The sequence below is a fragment of the Eubalaena glacialis genome, chromosome 1 (genome assembly GCF_028564815.1).
Source record: "Eubalaena glacialis isolate mEubGla1 chromosome 1, mEubGla1.1.hap2.+ XY, whole genome shotgun sequence".
Classification (NCBI taxonomy): Eukaryota; Metazoa; Chordata; class Mammalia; order Artiodactyla; family Balaenidae; genus Eubalaena; species Eubalaena glacialis.
Genome location: NC_083716.1, coordinates 77293725 through 77312016, shown reverse-complemented (window position 1 = coordinate 77312016; position 18292 = coordinate 77293725). Strand labels below are relative to the sequence as shown.

Sequence of the window (18292 nt, the reverse complement as noted above, 5' to 3'; positions counted from 1 at the left end):
ACATTTCCCCTTCCGTTGGAAATGTAAAATGCTTTTCTCCTTTTATTGTAACTCTAAAATATTTTTCTTTACTTTCCAGCTCTCATCTCTTTAGCCACTGCATGATTACTGACTGTAAGCCATTATTATAGCTGTTATCATGATGGCATCACCTTGGAACACAAAAGCACATACATCCAACATGTGAATTGATGGGGCTTTTCCAGAGGGTTTTGTGAGCAGCTATTTGATTTGGGCATCTAGGCTTAATTCTCTTTAGTATTGATGCTGGTTCTTCCCAACTGCTCATTTGTCTTTTAGAGTACTTTAAATGTGAGGTTTTTATTGCAAAACATTAATTTTCCTAAATGTCAAAGATCCACCCCTCTTCTCTCCTCTAACATTATGTGTTTAAGTCTGTAGTTTGTACAGGTCCACTGTTGAGGAAAGCTGAGGTTTGGACTTTTACCCCATTTTAATGAATATATTTATTTAGGACAGATTGGAATAATAGTGGGGTTTCAGAAGCTTTACAAGTGCTTCATGCACAGTAGGGGCTGAGCAAACAGTGCTGTCGATTTGGGGTTTTCCTAGTTGCCTTGCCGTGTGTGTTTTCAGTTGGTATGCTGGGATGAAGTGGCCTCGCTTCTCCCAAATGTGCCTGGCCTCTTTCTTTGGACCTCTCCACTTGCTTTTTAATTTTTTAATCATTTCTAATATCTTTTACACTTCTGACCCTTTAAAAATACTGGCTTTCAGCCAGTAGCTCCCCTTTCTTCGATAACCTCGTGCCTACTGGATAAGATACAAATGTTGTAGGCAAGCATCCAGTGAACTGTTCAGTACCAGCCTCCAGTTTTTGTCTTTTTTATTAAAGATCTTTCATTGTTCTTGTTTTTCTGATTGCCAATGTTATCCGTGTTCATATTAGAAAATGTAGGCAATACAAAATGCGGAAAAATTTAAGTTGCTTCTTTTCCTCCCACCCAGAAGTAACTGCTGTCAGCATTTTTAATATCACTATGCCAAGGTATATGAATGTGTGTATAGGTATGAAATTAATATGCATACCCTTCCCCCCCCATTTAAATTTGTACAGGTGTATTATGACAGTGCCTCCATATTATAAAATACTCTGTTTCTTTCTGCCTGCCATAATGTTTCATTAGAGAGATGTTTCTGTTTGGACATTTCATTTGCTTCTGTTTTCCCACAAACTCTGAAATTCTTGTAACTCTGTCCATGTCCATGACTCTTTCCTCATACGTTTGTAGAGGTGGACTTGCCAGCTCAAAGTGCGCACAGAATGTTAAGACAGCCTATCTCTCTCTCTTATCTCCTATCGCTTATGTAAACCTCTTGCTTTAGCCTAACTAGTCTAACTGCTTGGTCTTCTTTCTCTTTAACCGCATGCACCCACACCCCTGCTCCCCAACCCTCCCGTGAATTTTGTACGGCTCATGCCTTTACTCATTCTTGGAATGCCCCTTCCAGGACTCTTACCTGAAGGAAATCTCTTTTCTTTAAGTTTCAGTTTAAGCCCCTGAAGCCCTTGTTTGGCATCCTGCTCAAAGGATTTTCCCTGCTTATGGAGCTCTTATCACACTCAGCGTCTCTACCACCTGATTGAGCACCTTACGCTATAACTAGCAATATAAGGCAGTATCTTTTTTTTTTTTATATACGCTTGTCTTATCTTCCCAGCAACAGTCCTAACTATCCTGTAGGCATTCTAACTTCACAGCTATATTTAGTAGGTTAAGTAAACATGCGACTTTTATGATCAACCTCCTCTGAAATTTCTGGCGTTCTCTGCTCTGCATGGTCGGGACACCTGTGTGGATTCAGCGGTTGACTTGAGTTCTTGTCCAGCACTTCCTAGGACACCCTCTAGTGGAGGGGCTTTCTCATTGGTACCTGGAAGGAGAAGCAATGTACAGTTGGCCCTCCATATCTGCGGGTTCCGCATCCATGGATTCAATCAACCTTGGATGGAAAATACTCAGAAAAGAAAAGAAAAAAAAACCTTCAGAGTGTTCCAAAAAGCAAAACTTGAATTTGCTGCATTTTGGCAACTATTTACTTAGCATACTTAGCATTTATGTTGTATTAGGTATTACAAGTAATCTAGGGATGATTTAAAGTGCAGTTGACCCTTGAACCACGCGGGGGTTAGGGTGCCAGCCCTCTGCACAGTGGAAACTCTGGGTATAACTTACAGTCGTCCGTCCATATCTGTGATTCCTCTGTTTTCCCAGTTCTGCATACCCATGGATCCAGCCAACCTTGGATCATGTAGTACTGTATTTACTATTGAAAAAAATCCCTACATAAGTGGACCCATGCAGTTCCAATCCGTATTGTTCCAGGGTCAAATGTATAAGGGAGGATGTGTGTAGGTTATACACACATGTTATACCATTCTATATAAGGGATTGGAGCATCCTCAGATTTTGGTATCCTGGCGGGGTTTCTGGAACCAATCCCCCAAGGATACTGAGGGACGACTGTACTTGTGGTATTTAGTTTCTAACTATTTTTGGCTTCGTTTATAATCCTCCATTATAGACTCATTCGTGGAAACTTACTAAGAGAGCTTTTGAACATGCTCAAAGCTAGCTTGCCAACCTGGGGATTTTTGGTGGTGGTGTAGGAGTTTGTTGTGTGTGGACATTTACATATTAATACTGGCACTTATTAATTCCTCTCTTCCTCAAGGGAATCTTTTTCATGTGTCAGGATTATAGCAGTGACAAAAATGTGCAGGGAAATAAACAAATCCAGACTGGACTTGCTCTCCCTTATCTTTTTATTATCATCAGCTTGTTTGTAATCTGTCTTCTTTAGGTGACAGGTTATTAAGGAGATGGTTTTAGCAAGACATCTGATACTTCTTATTCTAGGCAATTGTACTGTTTTAATCCTCACCTCCCTTAAAATGGTTACTCGCTAATCATGGTGGAGGATATTCCCCACCTTCCAACTACTCATTCTACTTCTTTGGTTCACAAGAGAAGTATTCTGTTAGGCTCTACAAAAACAATGCTTTATGCCTGGCCTATTCACTCAATAAGAAATAAAACATTGTTTTCATAGCAGTGCTGATAATAAGGCAGATTTCAAAGCATGATGAAACGTATACTTTTCTAGCAGAGAAAAACCTATAGTTACCTGGCTAATTACCCATGACATGATGGCTGTGTGTAAATATAGGCTTTCACATGTGCAGCCTCTGTGTGGGTTTCTTTCTTTTTTTTTTTAAATTGAGAATGCTCATTTAGTTTCCATTGTTTTGTATTAATGTTTTCAATCAAAGATTTAGAAGAATGAGCAAACACAGAACCTGCCATATTCGGGTGGCTTCTTTTTGACCACTGTACTAAACGTTTGTGTCATGAACTTTAAAGTAAGACAGACGTGAATTCAAATCCTTGCTCCGTAAGCTGTATCACCTTAAATTTTTAAATTCTGCTTTGTTTGTTTATCTGTAAAACAGCATTAATACCTGTCTCAGAGGACTGGGAAAGATTAGATTAGATTACATATGGGGGAGCATTTAGTCAGGAACATTAGTTTTCTTTCCTCTTTCCTTTAGAAAAGTAAACCTTGCAAAGTGCTATTTTCTTCCCCAAGAAAATAAAGTGGACAGTTGCAACCTAAATATAGTAACATGAAGTAACAGGCATCGACTTCTACTCATATTTCATTAATCAACAAAGTGATTAATTCCATGGTCATGTTTTACTTCCAAGAGGTGAGGATATATAATCATACAGCATTCTTGGAAGGAGAGGAAAATTGGATGTTGGGTGAACATCTGTAATAATCTCACACGTGCCCTTTGGATAATGGTAAATCTCATACAATAATAAAATCTCAGGGTTGATAATCTAGTTACAAAACTCTAGTTATGACATCTTTCCTGAACTTAGTACTTCTTAAATGTCCTCTGCTGAAAATAGTTGACTTTTTAATATTTTCAGTGATTGAGGAAACTCATGACTTTACAGTTCCTTTCCATCTTTGATCTATCTCTGTGCTAGAAATTCTTTCTTCTGAGGAATTAAATTAGAAAAGTATGGTTTATAGTACAAACGACTGTATTAATGATGTACTATTGTTATTAGTTCTATTCTCGAGACAGCAGAGAACAAATCAAATTTTTGTTCTTGACAGCATTTCAAATATTTGAAAATAACTGCCCCCGCCCCCAGTTCTCCATTCTTCAGGTCAAACACCAATAGTCTCAATCCACATTCCTTACACAGCATGACTGCTGGTTTTCCCACCTGTCTGGTAGCCCTTATCTAAAGACATCTAAGTTGTCCCTGTTGCTCTCCGTGTGTAACTATCTATGTTTTCTATTTAAAGAAAAGGCGATACTTCAATCTGGTTTCCGGCCTTAATTTTACTTTTTATACAAAAAAATTTAAACCTTTCAGAAGCAAAAGTACTTCTTCACCTCCTTTCTGATTCCACTCCTCCCAGAATTAACACACTGCTAATGATCGGTAGTTATTCCTCCAGTTATCTGTGTGTGTATGTGTGTAAATTGTTTTGCTTTAAAAATAAGATCTTACGCTGTGTACAGTATTTAGCAAGTTGCTTTATCAACTGCTGTTAAGTAGCCTAGAACTGCGCTGTCCAGCATGGTAGCCACTAATCACATATAGCTATTTTTTTAAAAAATAAATTTATTTATTTATTTATTTTTGGTTGCACACGGGCTTTCTCTAGTTCCGGTGAGCGGGGGCTACTCTTCGTTGCAGTGCGTGGGCTTCTCATTGTGGTGGCTTCTCTTGTTGCGGAGCACGGGCTCTAGATGTGCGGGCTTCAGTACTTGGGTGCCAGCCCTCTGCACAGTGGAAACTCTGGCTCAGGCTCAGTAATTGTGGCTCGTGGGCCACACAGGCTCAGTAGTTGTGGCTCGCGGGCTCTAGAGTGCAGGCTCAGTAGTTGTGGTGCATGGGCTCAGTTGCTCCGCGGCATGTGGGATCCTCCGGACCAGGGATCAAACCCATGTCCCCTGCACTGGCGGGCAGATTCCCAACCACTGCGCCACCAGGGAAGTCCCACACACGTAGCTACTGAGCCCTTGAAATGTGGCTACTTTAACAGAGAGACTGAGTTTTTAATTTTATTTAATTTTAATTAATTTCAGTATAAAATTAAAAACTAAAGCAGTGTAAAATATTTTTTTGTTAAACATAACTTTATTGCTTTGGTAGGACTACATCACTTTAAATATTGAATATTTAGCATGCAAACTGGATGTGCTGTAAGTGTAAAATAGACACCTGGTTTCAAAAACTTAGCTTAAAAAAGAATATATCTCATTAATAATTTTTATTTTGGTCACATTGAAATAATATTTTGATATGTTGGGTTAAAAAATATATTATTGTAATTAATTTTACCTTTTCCTTTATTTTTTTTAATGTGGCTACTAGAAAATTTTAAATTATATATATGGTACACATTATATTTATATTGCACAGTGCTGATCTAGAGAGATATGGACGGCTGTGATGTTTAGCTAAACGTTTTATTTTAAAGTACGTGTCTGGTGTACATTGTCACGTGCGTGCATCCTCTACAAGTGGTTGTGCTTTTGTGTACTTTACTGTACAGTGCTGTATAGAGTACAGTAGTACAGTATCATTATTTCAAGCCCAGGATGTCTGGAAGCAAGCGTAAAAGCAGCGGTGATGTAGCTGATACTGCAGAGTAAGCTAGGCTAACTTTGTTGGACTTACGAGCAAATTGGACTTACAAACACACTCTCAGAATGGAACTCGCTCATATGTAGGGGACTTATGTAGAAGAATCACTGTTGTATGCACTGAGTGCTGAAGAAGACCAGGGCACTGTATTTGCTGTAGAAGGAAGATGACGATGAAAGAGACCCAGTCCCTGCCCTTAGGAACTCATGGTGTAGCGGGGTGGACAGCACAACTAGGTTATAAGGTAGTGTTTAGCCAGTGCATGGATGAAGGTGTAAGCAGAGGGCACTGGGAGTATGGAAGAAGGTTCCTGAGTGGGTCTTGCACGTGAGCAAACTTGTAAATGCTTAAAGAGCAGGGGTGATGACCGCTGTTCCTTTGGTAGTAGCCTCGTGTGATTGTTAAATAAATGAGGAGATTCCCATCCCATGTGATCACTGTTCTTCCAGGATATTACTAGGCTTGAAGATGATCGTGGTCATCTTTGGCTTAGATCTTCTTTTTGAAGGACCTACTTATCCCACTACGAGCTTGGATTTGGTGCAAAGTTGGCTTTCTAGATAGAATTCCTGTGCTTGATGTTAGATGCTGACCTTTCATTGGCTCTAATAAATACCTAGTGGTTCATATCAAGCTTATCTGGTTAGCAAAAGAAATACATATTTTACATATCCCTCATTGAAATTCCTAATATTTTGCCAAAGCTTTAGCACTTCCAACCAGAAAGTGTTCGGAGATGCTGAAAGAAGATAATTAAACTTAAGGCTCTTTCTTGATTTGTTTGGATTTATAGTTTCATTTGTTTCATAACTATGGAGACCTCATACCTACCAATGCGTGCTCTGGCGATAAAGGGATAACAGTTGAAACTCAAAATGTTAAGTCTTTACCCTCTCATTGGGTGTCCTTGATTCATCAAAGCAATATTTTGATACCGTATTCTTAGCTGGTGTTACCTACAAGCTAAGAAAAAAAGTTAGTAATTTCAAATTGCAGATGATAAAACTTTTCCATGAAAATGTCAACTTTCTGCGTGGTTACATTGTTCATGGTTGCAAATGGGGCTAGTGTGGTTAATCAAATCAATTCATAGAAAACAATTTCTCCCAAAGGCAGTGTTAGAATGGATCTCACAAAATCTGAGAATTTACCCTGGGCAGAGCTTTCTAGCTGAATAAAACTTCTCCTGTTGAATCTAAGAGTGGAGATCGGGAGGGTATAGGATCATAGATAGCAGGTTCACGGTTTGACAGGAGGTTTACGGATAATCGTCAGCTACCCCCAGCTGCCCCCCCCCACCACACACAAAAACTATAGCTTAGGTGATAAGTCATATGCCTGAATATTCTGCTGGGGAATCATCTGAGTCATGAATTCTTAATTAAGGACTGATAGATACATTTTTGTGGGGTGCCTAAACCCGCAAATCTTCATGCATAATTCTGGATATAAACACACATTTTTCTCAGGAGCCCATACCTAGCATTCATCTGATTCTGAAAGGAGTCTATGATGATAAAAAGGGTTAGGAAATACTTTTTCAATGCCTATTACTTATCACTCTGCCCAAAAAGCCACCCATCAGGGATTACCACCAAGTTTTATTTATTGGGTTTTCCTAGAAGCCCATGCATATGTGACAGGGAGGAGAGGTAATTGGATTGGTCTCTTCTGATGGTGCTTATTAACCTTTGGGTATGTGGCATAGATAACTTTGAGAATCTAGAGAACACTATGGACTCCCTACCCAGAAAATACATCTGCAAAATTGGAATGACATTCGAGGACACTCATGGACCCCCTTCGTGAAACTGGTCTTTGAACTCTTGGTTAAAGACTGCTGGTTGATTCTCTTTAAAGAGTACGGAATCGTTGTGCTATGAAGAAAAACTAAAATGATATGTGTCCACGCACAAGGTTGATGGGGTTTTTGCTTTCAGATACAAGGATTTTTGGTTTTCATGCATGTGTGACAAGAAAGAGCATGCCTCTCTCATGTCATGTATTTTTCTATTTTCAAATTATTAATTTTGACAGCAGGAATGGGCACTGGGTAATTCTTATTTGCTCCTGTCTGGATGATCGGGATATGCTGTGTATACATTATAACTTTAGTAGTTACTTCCTGTTTAGGAAGCCCTCTGAAAACTCCTCGTGGTGAAGTAGAGCCCCCTGTTGTAATGTAAATACGTTCTCTGTGGCTTAATTTTTATATATTGCGTTTCATAAAATGAGGCCTGCCTAAGGATTTTTCTGAAAGCCTTTTTATCACATCAACCCTGTGGCCACATTTTTTTTTTTTTGGCCACACAGCATGTGGGACCTTAGTTCCTTGACCAGGGATCGACCCTGCACCCCCTGCAGTGGAAACGTGGAGTCTTAACCACTGGACCATCAGGGAAGTCCACAGTGGCCACTTATAACGACAATTTGTTTCTTATGTGAATCAATCGCATGCTCAGTGTTCTAAATATTTATAAAATAATGGCTTTTTGTCTTTTACTAAGGGAGCTCTGCATATTGTTTATGGGTCTAAATTTGGCCTATTTCCTGGGAGCCTGAGTTGAAGCCCAAGATGAGAAACATTTTCTTCTTTATTCTGATCGAGACCCCATCTGCCGTTTGCTAGACTAAACTACTTACTGGGAAGGGAATGAGAGTCCCTCCCTCACCCCAATTTTTTTTTTTAATTAATTAATTTATTTTTAGCTGTGTTGGGTCTTCGTTTCTGTGCGAGGGCTTTCTCTAGTTGCGGCGAGCGGGGGCCACTCTTCATTGCGGTGCGCGGGCCTCTCACTATCGCGGCCTCTCTTGTTGCAGAGCACAGGCTCCAGACACGCAGGCTCAGTAGTTGTGGCTCACGGGCCCAGTTGCTCCGCGGCATGTGGGATCTTCCCAGACCAGGGCTCGAACCCGTGTCCCCTGCATTGGCAGGCAGATTCTCAACCACTGCGTCACCAGGGAAGCCCCACCCCAATTTTTAATCTAAAATATCGTCCGGCATGTAGTAGGTGCTCAATACATACACTGGGTGAATGACTGCATGATGAGGCTTTAAATCTTGTACCTGGAGGCAGAATAATGTAATGGTAGGAGTCTGGCAGACCTAAACTTGAACCTGGGTTGCTGATTTAAAAAAATCCATATAATAATTTCTACCTCACAGAGATGTTGTAGGATTTAATAACATATTGAATTCCAGGTACTTAAGACAGTGTCTGGCACAATAAAGCACTTGATAAATGGAGCATTATTAAAGTCTTAGGCCTTAAATTTGGATATCTTAGACTTTAGCCATTTGTAAACCAATGTCAAAATTTTTCTCATGTCGATAACTCCCTATTTTATAATTTAGTTAATATTTTTTCTTTAACTGCTTTTTTTTTTAACTTAAACAACTTTAATAGGAAATTTTATATCACTACTGCAAATGGAAAACCTATATCACTTGCTATAAATAACAGTGAAGATAAATACATTGTTCTTAAAATTAAAAAAAATGTTTATCCGTGTTATCACCTAAAATTGAGTTGGGTACTCCTAGTGTAGACCACACTAAAGTCATTTCGTTTGAGGCTTTTCTCCTGGGCAACAGCCCAGCCTAGGTTATTGATAGCAGTGAGACCTGCCCGGGCTATGGCAAGCCTCATGTCAACAGCAGGCCGGGGAGGGTTGGAAGCAGTTGCACTGAATTAACCTATAGGCTCAGAAGTATAACTGCCACACAGATGCGAAGTCTGAAAATAACCCACCGTGCACCTGCCCCTTTTGTGTGTCCGTTACAGAGTTAATTAAGCACCAATAGATTAGATGCTGTAAGAACAGTAGAATAAAGACATGACTCTTACCTTTGAGATGCCTGGACTCACATGATTGGCTTCATACCCAGCTCCCATTTGGGGATGAGGACGCGGGACAGTTTCTGAACACAGATCTCAGTCGGGTGAGGAAAAGGGTAATTGTTATTACTACCAACTGGCCCAACACAGTGATGAAGTAACCTGGCAAATCTGAGTCCTGGGTAAAACTAGTTTCTTTAGAAATTTGCCGAGGCGAAGGTGATTGGCTGAGATTGAATCCTTCAGGTTGTCTAGATTAGAACAACCTGCCCTAGCCTTGGGTTTAAGCTAAGCAAAAGGAAATAAGCACTGCTCTAAAAGGGAGTGTACACCAGCGGTGCACAAAAAAAAACAAAGGTGAAGGCTCACATCCGTGTTGTGTTGCGTAACTGATAAAAGCTGAAGCACCATTGGAAAAAGGCTCATCGTCCATACTACTCTCCTAATCATGTAAATATGTACAGCGCATTTTGGGATGCTTGTTAATGACGCTGTAGGCACGGTGGCAGTCAGAACATTTCGCGTGGTTTGAGAAACAGCTCTGGATGTGTTTGGCAGACAGTCTGACTCCAACAGTGTTCTGAAGACCATCCTCAATTTGACTGCGCTCTTCTCTGTTGTGCTGTGAAAGAAAAAGATAATGCAGCCAAGTATTGTGCTGTTGGCTATAAACAGCACAGTTCTGAATACAAATATTATTAAAGGTAAATGAATCATCGAAAGGATAGTGGCATAAAATATCTGACAAATGGACTACTGAAGTTTGGGCAAGAATAAATTTTACCAACCATGAGCAGTACCTCAGTTCATCAACCGGTAATATTAGTTGTCCATTTAAGTCGCCAAAAAACATTTATGATCTTAAAGTAAATGGTAATTAGGACTTACCAGGCTGTAAATACATAGCAGGGATTTGGTGATATCATAATAAACCATGAGAGAAGCTTGAGTGGTTTCTAGTGTTAGTAGAACCTTGAGAAATATTTAAAGCCGTGTTCTCAGCACCACAGTTGTTGTTGTGTTTTTTTTTTTTTTTTAATTGGAGGTGAGGGGAACAGCAACTGGTGTTGTATCAAAAAATGTGCAACTCTTTTTCATTAGGGTCAATGGGAGTATACCGACTATCGAGAGGAGATTAAGCCCTTGGTTTGTATGATGCATGAATCTTTTAACAAACAGAATCTGTACTTAAGGAAAAATAAAATACTCCCTCCTGTTCCTCCCTCTCTTAGTTCCCTCATTTCTGGTTTCTTTCCTTTGAATGAGTTTTGTATAAGCGAAAAAGACAAGAGCAGAAAGGTCCCAGGCCTCTCAGCTACTTGGCTGGATTATCTTTTGTTTCAGATTCTAAAAAGTAAAGCATTCATCACTCTAGCCCTGGGCTTTGTTTCCCTACCTTGTTGTTACCTGCCAGTCTGCTAACGGTGGAGACATGGAAAGGGGTACCGAGCCCCACCTGCCTCCTGGCTTCACTCACAGCCGCAGGAAGGGTGGCCTGTCAGTGGTACAGGGAGAGCCAGACGGTGTCCAGAACCACAGCCTGGTGACATCATGGCAGCGAATCAGTTGAAGATCCAGCCCAACCGCTGATCTGCAGGCCAGTGTCACTGCCTGGCAGGACTGACCTGGCCGAGCAGCTTATATCTGAGTAAGGAGCAAGACCATTCTTTGTAAAGTCCGTCAGTCCCACAGGAAGTTCCAAGGAAAACGATGCATGCCCCGTGCTGGTGGATGTTGAAAGTTGCTTGATGCGTCTTAGCTGCACTCTTGGTTTCTATACCTGTGTCCTGGGTTCAGGAGACTCCTATCATCCTTGATTGTGGCCTTTCTTGAGCCCCTTCTGTGTGCATTTACTATAATTGTGTCTAGTATGTGCAAGGCACTGGGAAAGAAGTGACCTGCACAGTCAACACACCTACACTAGCATCATTAGCAACTGTTAGTTAACCAAGTTTATACACAGGGACACATGTGCCTGGTGTGAAAAACATGGCTGGGATTTGTCCCAGAATAATTTTATGTTTTCACATTCCTGTGGTCCTCAAATCCCTTTTTAGATTTGCACCTTTCTTGATTCTGAAGTCTGGAATCGAATAACAGAGTCCAGCTTACTGGATAATCAGATAGAGATGAACGGTAGAAATCAGCACATTAACAGCTGTAGGGCTGATGCAGGCACCAGGCAAAGTGGACACACACCTCAGGGCTGAAGGAGAAACCAGGACCCCTGGTGTTGCCAGGAACTAACTCCACAGTGGCTGGGGTGTGGAGGCGGGGAGGGTCTTGGATCTCCCAAGGGAGGATCCAGGGATACAGGGGAGGTGGCAGGGAGCACTGAAGAGAGGGGTTGGGGGCAATGGCTGTTTACTAACCTGCACGAAAGTCTTTGATATTTTGACCTGGCGAGACCGTCGTGGTGTGTACCAGCGGAAGGGCAGCCCTCCCTAGAGTCCTGGTGTCAGTGTGCTAACACAGGGGCAAGAATCATCTAGATTCTGTTTGTAGCTCACTGAAAGCCCGCCCTACAATGCTTAACTGAATAGTGCCCTTCAAAATGCACGGACTAAAAATAGTTTCATCCGCAGCGTGAACATAGTTTCATATTTATACTAGCATCTGGCCTAAGAAATTGAATACTCCATTCTTTAAATAGCTTCACTCCAGCTCTTTGAATACTCTGAGAAGAAAATCTCCCTCTAACACCTTGTTTACATAGGCATGTTTAAATGCAAACAAGCTCCCCTTTTAAAAAGCAGAAGAATATTAATTTGGGAGTTAATGGGGCTTTGGGGTAGTCTTTCTGTGTAGGGGCAGGTAGAGAAGGAGGGGTTGAATAGAGAATGGATTTAAAATATGTCCATTTAGTAAGAGATTTCTGAGACATCTACTGTTTAACTTTTTCTGTTTTCCAAAATTTGATTCACAAACATGTGAATAGTGTGTGTGAATCTTTACCATCATATGTGAAGCCAGTTAGAATGAAGTTCTTGGGAAGAAAAATTTATGCTGCTGCTAATGCCCAAGAATAATAGAAATATAAGGCTAGATATACTTTAACTTTTTCTACCAGTAAATGCTTTGGGGCCGGAAATCATTTGCCAGCAGGCAATGAATGTACTTTTGTTAGTCTTAGGGGGATACTAATGGTTAGTCCCCATGAAGAAAAATGTGAAAATGACACACTAAAAGGTAAACATTACGAATGGATGGCTAATGATTAGCTGTTATAGTCCGAAGGGGCAGGGTATTTTTTTTTTTTTTATAGTTTTATGACCCTTGCCCAGCCTTTATTGAAAGAACATTGTATATTCAGAGTTATATATTTCAAACTTACACCTCCTTTGAACATCCTTCTTTAAAGATCATAGCAAAATAAATAAATAAAGATCATAGCAAATGTTCTCCACATTTATTTATATGCTGTAGGGGGAGGAGGATTTTAAATGTATACTGGTTTTAACGTTATATTAAAGAAGAGGCACACAATTATTTTTAAAAATCCAGCTTGTTGAACCCACAGAGTGGGATATAGTAATAAATGTTCACCCTTCCCCTGTCCCACCCATCCTGAAAAGTAAGGGTAGTACTGTTGTTCTGTCAGGTGGGTAAGTTAGCATTTAGTATATTATTGCTACAGTAAAGTCAAGATATATCCTTGTCCAAAGTGAAAAGCTTTTGTGAACATAATCCAGTTCAGAAAAGTAAAATTGTTAACGGGTTGCATTTTTTTCCTATTTAAAACAAAAATGGCTTTTTTTCAGTCCCTGGGGGCTCTAGTTTTACATCTTAGATTAACTACTTTAGTAAATAAAGAATGTCAGTAGAACATTGCCCACTAAAATGTTAACATGTGGGTATGTTTGCGGAGTAGTAACAGAAAGGCAACTTTTCCGTCATCGATGTTGAAATTAGATTTGAGGCCATGGGTTGTTCTTCACGGTCTACGAAAGTAAGTGCCTTGGCTGAATGAAAACTATGTAGATTTCTCTGGGAAACACTGAAATGTCATAATTTAAACACCACTTTCATTTTTCACCAGTGGGACTTTTCTAGATAAAAATCTAATTCTAAATCATTCTTTTAAAATGTTTTTTTTCCCATTATGAATGTAACAAGTTTTTTATTGCAGAAAGTAAAAATATGCAAAAAGAAAAAATAAAAATCATTCATAGTCCCACTACCCAGAGGCTACCTCTGTTAACAGTTTAATTCCAATTTACTATATGTTCTTGATTCTAAGAGCCACTGGTTGTAAAGATGCATCATTGATTTCACAACAGCTTTTAGGGAACAAGAAACAATTTCATTCCATATATAGATATAATTTTTAGATACATACTGATTTCAGAAAATTACAAAGTGGTGAAGGGGGCCAGGGAGTGCATTTTAGAATTGCTTTTTAAAGGCCCAGCTCTGGCCCTTCTTCTCCTCAAAGCTGTATTACTCCCTGGGTTCCCAGCTCACCGGGAATCCTGCCCTAGTCCAAGACTCTAAGAAATGTAAGGAACCTCAACTATTCAATTTTACATCTATCAGAGTAATCCTTCCACTGTTTTCCCAGTAATATTGGGTTTACTTACCTTATACAGCCCTGGATTTTTTTTTTTTTTTATATGCTCTCTCTGAATTTTAGAAAGTTTTTGTTTTTATATTGGACTAAATATAAAACTTAGTGGCTCTAAGTTTAATGGCTCTGCCACATTTACCCACTGGGACCAGTTCCCTTAATAAATCCCATAAGACAAGGGTCTAGACTCTTCTCCCACATAAAAGTCCTTTTGATACTTTAAAAGCAGTTCTCACATTCCTTTCAAGAGCTCCTGAAATCTTCCTGGTTCTTCTGATATCTTTGAATTTCTAGGTTAAGTATCCCTGGTGCTTTCAACCTAGAGTATTCTTAAACTTGTGTTGGTGTGTTCTGGTTAATCACTGCTCATTTAAAAATACCATCTGCAGACTGTATATGTTGTCTAACCAAGGTGGCATATAATAAGACCATTACATTCTTCATCCTGCACCTATATTTCCATGAATTCTGTCCATGTTCTATTGTTTCTCCCAAGCAGTACTTTCTTTTGAGTCATATGGAAATCATGGTTAGCTAGAAAACTGGGGGGTTTTTTTGTTTTTTTTTTACATGAAATGTTAAGATGGACCACTGCCATCCAGTTCTTGTACAATAATTTTTTTCTTTTTTTAAAACTAAGTGTAAGACTACATTTTTCTTTATTATATTTAGCATTTTTTGCTTCTAGCCAATTTTCAGCCTTTTTAAGAGCTTTTTGCTCTTGACTCTAATACATTTGGAGCATATCTTCCAACTGTGTCATCTGCAAGTGTGAGAAATCTTCTATATCTTTACTCAAGTAGTGATTAAAACAAGCCCCCACCAAATAAACACAAACCATTATTGCTGTTTGGATATGACTGTATTCCTACTTGCATTTCTTTTTAAGGTATATCTTCCTAACTTGACTCCAAGTGTCTTACAGGAAAAAGTTGGTCTTACTGGTCAATATTTGTATTGTCCAGAGCTCCTAGTTCAGAGTCAATTTCTGATGGATCCATTGGCTCTTCATGAATCATGTGAAGATCTTTGGCCACCCCTACAATTCTTGGTACATGAACCAAGGAGAAATAGACCATGCGGTGGACCTAGGTAGAGATTGTTCACACAGTGTCATGTATCCTATCACAAAAAAAGTCCTCTTCTTTCATCTGAGTGTTTTCTTATAGGATGATAAACAGAGCTGCTTGATGGAGAAATGCTCATCTTTCAGATTGAGATTTATACTGTGTAGACAAACTGCCTTTCTGTTTAACTCAGTTTTCCCCTTTCCAAGTAGATGTTTTGCTAGAATATAGACACAGCCTCCACAGATACCTTTCTGGCCTGTGAATGTTAATGTCTCTGTTAATATGTGTGCCATTTATAACAGAAGAATGATGCTGGCCTTTTATTTTGACAAAGTGTTGGAAATATAGCTCATTGTAATCAAGGGAAGCTACCCAGGCCCATGAAGTAGTTCACGTAACCTTCTGGTTTGGATATGCTTGTTGTATTCATGTAGATAATCATCTGTTTGTATATTCTTATATTTGTTTATTCATTCATTAATCTATTCAGTAAACACTTAAGGGCATATTATGCTCAGGTTCCATTAGACTTTAGCTTTTAGAAGGATTCTTGAAAATATTAATTTTCTTATTGTATGGCAGTATTGGGGATGGATCATTTCATGAAAATTACCTAGGAAAGAATTTTGTTAGTATACAAATATACCCAATCTAATGTCCAATAATAATAATAATAATGATAAATTTAACATGGTGAACCAGTATACATATATACACAAATATCTGTATTTTATATATATGTATGTGTCCACATATATATATATGTGTGTGTGTGTATAGATGTAGATGTATTTAAACCAATAGTTCCAGCAAACTTTACTATGAATGATACACTCTAGCATTTTCTTTTTTATTATATTCAATTTCATTAAAAAAAATGCTGGTTACAACCCACCTAAGAGGTTTTGTAATCCTACTAATGGGCTGCAAACCTCAGTTTAAAAAACACTGACCTAGAAGTAATCATTTTGCATGATGTCTTCTTTCTGGTTAAGCACACTATTTCCAAACTTAACTAAGTGTTTATGGATGTGAATGTGGCCAACTGTTACTTAGGTTCTCCCAACCCTATAACAGTCCCTACAGAACTTGTGTTTTTTTCCCAAAGTCTAAAAGTGAACCCTTCCAAGGCATCCTATTTCTTCTTTTTTTTTTCTTTTTGGCTGCATTGGGTCTTTGTTGCTGCCTACAGGCTTTCTCTAGTTGCAGTGAGCCGGGGCTACTCTTTGTGGTGGTACGCAGGCTTCTCATTGCGGAGCATGGGCTCTAGGTGTGTGGGCTTCAGTAGTTGCAGCATGCAGGTTCAGTAGTTGTGGCACGCAGGCCCTAGAGCGTGGGGACTTCAGTAGTTGTGGCGCACGGGCTTAGCTGCTCCGTGGCATGTGGGATCTTCCCGGACCAGGGCTCGAACCCATGTTCCCTGCATTGGCAGGAGGATTCTTAACCACTGCGCCACCAGGGAAGTCCCAAGGTATCCTATTTCTAAGGCACCATTACTAGTACAGTTCTGTGCCCTTTTTGGTAATCTAATATAAAGTATTGTCATAAGTAATTAAGCTGCCCATGTCCAAAATAAAAAGAAAACCTCACAATATAGTCCATTTATGACACGATGCTTGATTTTTCAAAAAATGAGGATGGGGTTGCTGTTCTTCCCATATACAGTGATTTTACAGAATCCATCTTTTAAGCATTGTCTGAATTGGTATGTTACTCCTCGGTGAGATCAATAATTTCCTGCCTTTTCGCCTTGGACCTTAGAGAAACTGCTTTCAACGTCCCAAAGACAAAGAAAAGCTTCTATTTATAGGCTTCATGTGGTTTCTAAAGTTTTAACCGACGTGAATAGAACAATAATAAATTGCTTTCACATTTCTGCCCATAGAATTGTTTATTTAGCATTTTCTGTAAAACAAGAGCCCTTCCATCCACATGAAAAGACTGTATTTTGATTGCCTGGGAGATTTGAGATGATTTCTAATCTTGCCACAACTGTCTTCTGCTGTATAAATGAAATGTTTCATTTTCAAAGAGACTGTCAGGATATTCTGCAGACAGTTCCTTCACTGCTCCGCACCCCGCACCCCCCGCCCCCTGAAAATAAAGTGCTTTGCGTTGTATTTTCCAAGAGAACAATGGCATTATTTCTTATATTGGAAGATGCGACTTTCAGCAAGTCCTAAAATGCTTATTTTATAGCGGTTTCTTTGTTTCATGAAGTTGCTCATAGGATTTGCTTCTTTGATTCACTGACTACCAAGCATTGCCAGTTTTATGGCATGGTCAAACAGGACAGTGGCCCTTTGGAAATGGAGCAAGAATTGAACCTAAAATATTGCATGCATGCAAACTATTATCTCTTTTTGGGGTGGGGTTGGGAGGTCAGGCCGGGGAATATCTACAACAAAACTCCCTTCCTTTGTTGAAATAGATGGGTCTTTTCTTGATAGCTGGACAAACCGTACCAAGGGAACTGCCATTTGGTTAGGGTGTTAAAGGGAACGAGTTGAGTTTATCAGTCAGCCTTCCTTGACCCTGGGCTTATTAGCATTTTCAAATTATTTATGTTCTCCTACACCCTGCATTGCTCAGCTCTAGACCTGCCCTGAGTGTGACAGAGGCTCTGTTTTTTAGTGACACTTGACCCAACCAATTTTCACTCAGGAATCATCATGTTCTTTTGTCTGACAATCAGAATAAAATGATGTTTTCACCGCTCAATTTAGTAGGTGCTTTAATTTTGTTTAGAAATAGTCTTAGGATTCTTTTGGATTTTTTTTTTTTTTTTGCCCTGAAGTTCTCGATTTCCATGCTAAGTTACATGAAAAGACTCCCTCTTTTCAACCAATACATCCAATAAAGAGATTTTTTTTCATAATTATGCCTAAAGAACTGGAAAAAGTCAAGTTTCAAGCATATATTATGGCTTGCAATACCAGAAAAGTGACTAACATCCAAGCAGAGAGAAATGGCTAGCCAGTCCACTAATTATGTTAATATGAACAGGTCTCCAAGCTGCACTTAATGTATTCTGCCTTGATTATCCATATTGAAATACTTGAAAACCTGACTTGTGAAATTCAGACATACTTATAAATGCCGATAGCTTTTATT

The 18292-nt window shown here is 39.4% G+C and overlaps 1 protein-coding gene across 3 annotated transcripts in view; it reads left to right on the top strand.

Moving 5' to 3' along the window:
* The window catches only part of ARID5B (AT-rich interaction domain 5B), a 188920-nt gene that overhangs the window by 38946 nt on the left and 131682 nt on the right, over positions 1 to 18292 (top strand). The window lies entirely within an intron of this gene.